The sequence below is a fragment of the Vicugna pacos genome, unplaced genomic scaffold (assembly GCF_048564905.1).
Source record: "Vicugna pacos unplaced genomic scaffold, VicPac4 scaffold_19, whole genome shotgun sequence".
In the NCBI taxonomy this organism is placed as follows: Eukaryota; Metazoa; Chordata; class Mammalia; order Artiodactyla; family Camelidae; genus Vicugna; species Vicugna pacos.
This window is the reverse complement of record NW_027328740.1, coordinates 70892233-70900394: the sequence shown is the minus strand read 5'-3', so window position 1 is coordinate 70900394 and position 8162 is coordinate 70892233. Positions and strand designations below refer to the sequence as shown.

General features: G+C 38.1%; 1 long non-coding RNA gene across 1 annotated transcript; it reads right to left on the bottom strand.

Moving 5' to 3' along the window:
- Window positions 1-726: 726 nt before the first annotated feature.
- On the bottom strand, window positions 727-4102 carry LOC140693612 (uncharacterized). The gene is made up of 4 exons (XR_012069365.1): window positions 3977-4102; window positions 2665-2723; window positions 1749-1943; window positions 727-1002 (listed from the first exon to the last, which is right to left on the bottom strand). It is a non-coding gene; the product is annotated as an uncharacterized lncRNA (long non-coding RNA).
- Window positions 4103-8162: the final 4060 nt, after the last annotated feature.

Sequence of the window (8162 nt, the reverse complement as noted above, 5' to 3'; positions counted from 1 at the left end):
TATATGTCTATTTTAGAGGACGTGATGGGGGCTGAACCCAGGACCTTATGCTTGCTAAGCATGCGCCCCATCACTTGAGCTGTGCCCTCCCCTCTAGAGTCTATGCTCTTAGCTTCTAATCCTCACTGTCCCACATGGTAACTGTGGGGGAAGTACAGTTCGTTCATTCATTCGCTCGTTAAACTCAGCCTTCCCAGTGCCTGAGATTCAGCAGTGAACAAGACAACATGCTTCCTGCCTTAAATGAGCTTGTCGCCTCCTGATATATTATCTTCATTTTACCCAGGAAGAAACAAGGTCAAGAAGATTAGCCTTTTCCTGTTAACACCGGAGGATACATGAGGTGCTTTATTTCAATTCTGCCATTTGACTTACACCATGGGGAGGGAAAGCTGCCTTGCAAATCCTGGAGCTCACAAACCTGTTAATCCTGAATTTTTTTTAACACTGTCCCTTACTTGATACTTGATCTGAGAAAGGATGAAGTAAACCTAAAAATGTTCTAAGAGAGCTTGTGGTTTATACAAGGTAACTAACCAGCCACTGTTTACTATCCTAACAGGAATCTGTAGGCATATTTCTTTTCTTTCTCTTTTTTCCTTTTTATGGGCAGCTTTTAAAAACCAAATCAAACCAACCAAACCAAATCACTGATAATTCAACAGCAGGTTCTAAATCACCCCCAAGACAGCAGCTAAACTCGGTTTAGACTTACAATGCGGTTTCTGGTGGTTGGATTGGAGAATGTATCTCTATGCTGAATATAAAAGTCATTCACGGAGCTCTTCTCAAATAGGGCAAAGAAAAGCTCTTGTTCCGGTTGTTGATACTTTCATCCACTTGGAGGACTTTCATAAAACATCTCAAGTTATCAAAGGCTGAGGACCGGGTTTTCAGATCATTGGGCTTCAGAGGCAATATTATGTGCAGTATCTCAGCGTATGTACAGAACACCTCCCACAGGGGGTGTACTTTTGCAAATACAAGCTTGTCATCCAAAACCTACATTGGGAGAATGAAAACACAAACCGGGAAAGTATTTTCACATTTTTAGTACACAGATTTTTCTTACGTTGCTGGTAGTTAAAGCACTTGTGTAAACACACACATATGTCACACTGGTAAAAGTGAAGATATAATAAAAATAGATTTGCAATCCATCATACATTTTTGCCTTAAAGATAATTTCTTTGTTGAAATTACTGAAAAGTTATTTAAAATCCTTACAGTTCCTTCATAAAATAACCAATGTTTTAGATGAAGAAAAGCAAACTTGTTAATTTTTAGTCCAAATTAGTAACTAAAAATAGAAACACCAAAATATTCTTTGCAGTGGTATTGTAATGACAATTTTTTAAATTTCTGAAACCTAGGACTATTTACATATCTGTTCAATATAGTGTTAAACAGCCATTAAAAGGGATTTAAAAGATTTATATTTGTTGATATGGAATATATAATAAAAGGAGAAAGTAAAAAAATGTGAAATGATAATTTTCCTTTTTGGAAGGGAAAAATATCTTCATTTGAACAAAAAAAGTTTAGAAGGATTTTATGATTCTTTATGTATAATTAAGGTACAGATGATTTTTAATTCCATTGTTCTTTCATTTTCAATTTTGGGGGGAAACTTTTTATAATAAAAAAATCTTTAAAAATGTTCTTGCATAAATACATTAATAGATATATTTATGAGTATATTCTCTGGCTATTAAAAAAGATCTCCTAACTGTAGATCTGAAACATACATTCCATAATGCAGATTCTGAGTGACTCGCCTCCCAGCCCACAGCGAAGGCACGGCTAGTGTGACATGTTTCAAATACCATTCCAAGGAACATGCAGGCTCCCAGCCAATGGCTGCAAGGGGACTGACACTGATCTGGTTGCTCCCAGCTGCAGACCATCACAGATGAGGTTAGATCCACAGGCTCATGTTTTCTCTGTCAAAAGAAATCAGAAAATGTTAGGCTTTTACTTTCACCAGGGAACAAGAAGTTGTTTTTTTATGCAAAAAAATAACAACAAACCAATTTGAACCTGATGAAAAGACATTTACTCAAAACAGCACAGTAGCAATGAAAGTGTTCTGGCAGACAGGGACTTGTTGGATTCCTGTGAGTGCTGGACTCCTCACATGGAATTTCCTTGGCACTCCAGAAGGCCTGTGGTTGTCCTCATGGGTTTGTGGCCATAAGTGGTGCACAAAAGTCTCTGGCTTTGCCACAATTTCAAAGCCTTTTTGGCTTATGAAAGGTTTTGTCCTCAAATGGAGTTTTCTTGAGTCCAGTCACTGATGTCATTTACCAGAGTTACAGTCCAGATCTGATATTCTAGACTCTTAATATCTTGCAGACATTCAAATGGTTCAGGTTTGGATGTGTATTCACCTCTGCAGGCCTGGACCAAGTCCGATAAAGACACCTGGACAAGTTCAGCAAAATAAAAAGAAATTTTCCTCTCTGCAAGACTGAAATGTCTGTGAAGCTATAAAAACATCTGCACCTACAAAAATAGGGAACCAACTCATCAATAACATATCTATCCATAATGCATGGACATTCAAAATAAATACTGTATTTACTCCTATTAAATTCTATCTGGTTTTTGCCAAACTGTGTCCTAAACTGAAAGGAAGGTAGGTAAATGTAGAGAATTTTTTACCTTTTAAGGAAAAAGGAACCCTCCTACTCGATTGGTGGGAATGTAAATTGGTGCAGCCTCTATGGAGGACAGAAGAGAGGTTCCATAAAAAAATGAAAATAGACTTCCGTGTGATCCAGCAATCCCATTCATGGGTATATGTTTGGAGAAAAATTTAATTCAAAAAGACACATGCACCCCAATGTTCACAGCAGCACTATTTAAAATAGCCAAGACACTGAAACAACCCAAATGTTCACTGACAGATGACTGGATAAAGAAGTTGTGGTATATTATATATATATATATATGTATATATACATGTATACATATATATACACACACATATATACATACCATGAACACACACACAAATGGAATACTGTTCAGCCATTAAAAAATAAAATAATGCCATTTTCAATAACATGGATGGACCTACAGGGTATTATGCTAAGTGAAATAAGTCAGAGAAAGATAAACAAATATTCTATGTATTAACTTATATGTATATCTAAAAAATAAAACAAATTAATGACTATAATAAAACAGAAATAGACTCACAGGTACACAGAACAGACTTGTGGTTACCAATGGGGAGAAGGAGAAGAGGGGAGGCAGGGAGGGGTTAGGGGATTGAGAGGTAAAAAGTACTACGTATAAAATGGATAGGTTACAGGGCTGTATCATACAGCACAGGGAAATATAGCCATTATTTTATGGTGACTTTAAATGGAATATAATCTATGAAAATGTGGAGCCTCTATTTTGTACACCTGAAACTAATATGATGTAAATCAACGACTCAATTACAAAATTTTTAATCAAAGTTTTCTTTTCATATTATTTGCAATAAGTTAGAAGCCAGCACTCTCAATAGAAACATAGTGCAAGTCACAATTTTCCAGTAATTCCATTTAGAAAATAAAAAGCAATAAGTGAAATTAATTCCAGTAATAATTACATTTATCCCAAAATATCCAATACACTATCATTTCAAAAGTGTGATTGACACTTTTAAAACTTATTAATAATATTTTACATTATTTTTGTTGTACGAAGTCTTGAAAATCTATTATGTATTTTCCACTTATAGAACATCTCAATTCACAATAGCCACATGTGGCTCGTGGCTACCATACTAGACAGACCAGATTACACCATTCACACTTCTGATAAATTAGCTGCTCTTTCTTATTTAAAAAACTTGCAGAAAAGGGTTTAGATATGGCCTCTATCAAACAAAGCAACCGTGACGGTTGGGGATTATCTTCATTATAAAGTGAAAAATAAAGGTAAGAGAGCCATGCTTACACGTATGTTAATGTAACAATACCTTCTTAATTCATTCAGGACTTTACAATCTTTCTTCATATGCCAAGGATTCACTGTCACTGCGCAATGTTTTTCACTATTATCATCTTCGTGATTGAGAGGCTTCTGATGACCCTGCTTTGCGCATCTGTACATAAATTAACAAAACAGAGAAAAAGACCTTATTTAAGATAATTTAGGGGGGAGGGTATAGCTCAAGTGGACGATCATGTTCTTAGCATGCCCAAGGGCCTGGGTTCAATTCCCAGTACTTCTTCTAAAAATAAAATAAATAAATAAAAACCTAATTACCACCCCCAGCAAAAAATTAATTTATTACTTTAATTAAAAGTTAAAAAAAGATAATTTAGTGCAGGCTTATCAGGCTACAAGAGCTACAATGAATGCCCCCACCCATTAATTTAGAAGAAGTCTCACAGTATTTCTCAACATAAAGGCTAAAATATAATTGAGAACACTTCCTGATGGTCAGAATCATTTTAACAAAAATGTAGATAATTACGTCCGTGGTGTCAAATTTCTGTAAGAGTTGGGCATGGAACATTTAGTAAAAGTGATTTTGCAGCTATCTTTGAAAGAAATGCTGAGAAATGATCTTTTCTGTTGGAAATTAGCCTGCTTTTAAATTCTTCAGTAGGCATACGTGTTTACAAACCAGGCAGGAACTGGATTATATTTTACATATACTTTAGAAACTGATTTGAATTTTGCCCTTTACCTGCAAGGCTATTTCTTAGGTAATAACATAAGCCCATTTCTTAGGTAATAACATAAGCAGGCCACTATACTAAATTTTTTTTCCCTGTTTGCTTAATCCTCACAACAACTCTGTAAGCTGCTATTATTACCCCCATATAACAGATAAAGAGCTTGAGGCAGAAAATAATTTGGGTAACTTGGTAAATGGTGGAGCTGGGTAAGACTGCAGCCAGTCTGACACTCAAGTCCATTCTTTTCACCAATGTCGGATACTGCTACCTACATTCAGCAATGACCGCTAATTTCATATTTAAGTGTGTCATTTCAAAAAGTGCAAAGCTATATTAGTACTGCTGTGTAAATTATCCGTTTGAGATGTGATTGCCAAAAAAAAAAAAAAAATCAGGGTGCCACTGAGGGGAGGGCAAACTGCATATGGACGGACACAAGGGGACTTTATGAGGACAAAGTTGCACAAATCTAGAAATAGATAAAATGGCTGACTTGTACAATTATAATGTGTGAATTTTATGGCCTGTAAATTACACCTTAATACAGCTATTAAATTAAGAAACTGGGATACCAAATTAAGACTAAAACACATATATATATCACACAAAGAACAACAGGCAAATATCAATATTTACTGCACCATTTTCCTTCATGCAGCTTCCGATCCTCACCCGTTCCTGAAAGGATGATTCATTTTTAAAATAGTCTTTAAATTTATTCAGCAAATAATTTTTGACTGCCTACTATGTACCCAGGACTAGTCTAGGCACTTGGAATAGATCAATAAACAAAACAAAATTCCTGTCCTCACGGAGCTTGGTTGGAGTCTAGCTGGGATGGGGGTGGAGATGACAATTCACACAACAGAGCAGCAGAGGAGGTGGCATGTTAGGAAAGAGGAACCATGGAAAAATCAAAAAAGGGCAAGGTAAAGAGAGTTGAGGGTATGGGATGAGGGTGATGTTGTATTAAATACCAGAGCAGGCCACACTGAGGACTGAGGTTAGAACTAAGACTTGGAGGTAAGAAGTCCCAGGTGGACGGAATAACCATCACCAAGGGCAGCGCACACCTCACATGTTCCAGAATGGGGACACGGCTGGAGCTGCGGAGAAGGGTCAGTGCAGGTCCTTCATGGCCTTGGAGGACGTTGTAAGGACTGTGGCTTTTACCCAGAGTGAAATGGGGAGGCACTGCCGAAGGACGACACTATCTAACTTAGGTTTTCGAGGCTGACTTGACTGCCGGGTGAGAATAGTCAAAACGGGTCAGAGATGAAAGGTGGGAAGCCTCTGAAAAGGGCTGTGCAGGAGGAGAGGACAGTGGCTCAGGGCAGGGAAGCAGCAGTCGAGGCAGGAGCCATGGTGAGAAGTGGCTGGGTTCTGGATATGGTTTAAAGGCAGTGTTAAACCAGATCTATTGACAGAATTCATGTGGTATGTCAGTGAAAGTCAGAGTAACTCTAAGCTTTTTAACCCAAGCAGCTGGATGGATTAAGTTTCCACTAACTGAATGGGGGAGGTTGCAGGAAGAACCAGTTTGGGGGGTAGGAGAACAAAGGGCTCAGTTTTTACACATGTTGCTTTTAAGATATCAGAGTTTCAATTGAAGGTGTCAAATCAGTAGAAGATTGTAAGAGTCCAGAGTTGGAGAGAAAAATTCTAGCAGGAGACAGAAATGTGGGAATCATGGGTCACACAGGTGGCACAGGAAGACATGAAACCCAGGTAGTCAAACATTAAGATAACCTGGCATTAACCATAGAAGTTGTCCTTGAGGGCCTGCCTAGTAGGTGTGGATATCAGTCCTAATTCCTGACCACTCGAGTTTTAAAAAGCAACTTACAAATGAATTCGTGCAAGACACTGCCTCCAGTGGGTGGGTCCAGAGCTGGAGTGGGAGAATTGGATGGTGCACGCTACTCCCTACAGTAGAATGTGTGTGTGTGTACACATGTGTGTGTGTGCAGGGGGATGAGATACACCTGGCTTAAGAAAAAGAGCAAGTAAGTCTAGAAGCTGAAAGATGAAAGAACATCCAGATATGGTAGAGGGAACAGGGGAAACACTGTGTACTGTAAGACATATGCCCATAATGCCATTTCCCACCATCCTTTCATCAGGAACACAGTTGGAAAGGGGGGAATTATGTAGATACGTGTGATGTACACAAACTTTCTGACTATGTAACACTGAATATCTACATATGTAGCAAGTTAATGATATTTATATCTGCTTCAAATTTAAAAACAAGTTCACAACAGAGGGAAAATGAAATACTGAGGACTGGTAGAAGTATCATAGAAGGCCTTTCAATGCTCAGAATGGAAGCAAAAGCAGCTTCACCCCACAAAGAATGTCAATAAGAGTCAAGAATGTTTATATTTGCTTAAGAAATTGAGAGTTACAACTTCCTGCTTTAAAGAATTAACATAAGACAGATACCACACTATAAGCAACGTCTATACTGGAGATTTCTTAAAGCTATTTTAGTTCCTGCTTGTTCTGATGTACTCCAGAAACTCTGCAAAGAAAACCTTCTATTCAAAGGCTTAAAGGAATAAAAAAAGAAATAACACTGCATTCTTTTCAGTGTTCTCTGTACTGAAAGTCAATTGCAAATGCAGCACCCTGCCACAGGTCTACATTTTTAACAATAAAGACCTTTGCGCAATTTTTCAATTGCTATGTGACTTTGGGTCAGTCTCTCACTAAGAAGCAGAATGGAGTACCAGAAAATGACACATCAGGTCTAAAACTACAGATGTGGGAGATGAACCTACACCAGGAAACAGCTAAGTGGGAGGGTAAGGTTTACCTTTTAAGTTACCGTAAGTGCAGTTACACCTGCTCCCTGCTTCCCCTGTGAAGTGAAGAGCTAGTCTTTTCCAGAAAAGCTCTCATTCTGAGAACTGTCTTCTTTAAAATATTCGGAGATTCTCTTTTAAGGTTCTTTCACTTTTAAGCCTTTCCCCAACTCTACATCCTATAACAAGTGTAAAAATTATCCTATAGCCTATTGTTACAGAACATACTCTACAAAAGCTGAGGTTTCCCAGGGTTTGGATCCCAGAACTCTGCTACCAGATAATCCTAAAGCTTTCCTTCCATAACAGACTCTTCTGCCAATTCCCAGCTGCGGGCAAATTCGGCTTCTCAGACCAGGTAACTTTCTAACTCTGCCTACGAACACTCTGCTGCCAGTAAAGGAACTCTCAGACAGAAAGCACACAATGCCCCTAGTGAGGGTTGCCTCCTTCAATCAATCAAGATGCCATCACCAAGCAAATATTTAAACCAACTGCAAAACCTCTGAAGACAACTTACAAACAATATACTTTCTATGGAGGCATACTATTTGCTCTGGAATAGTGATTTCCATTGGAAGGAACAAAGGACCACATGACCCAAGCAATTTTTTAAAACTGCACATAACCATCCCTCTTCACGTGAGGATTCAGGCAAGACGGTCTTACA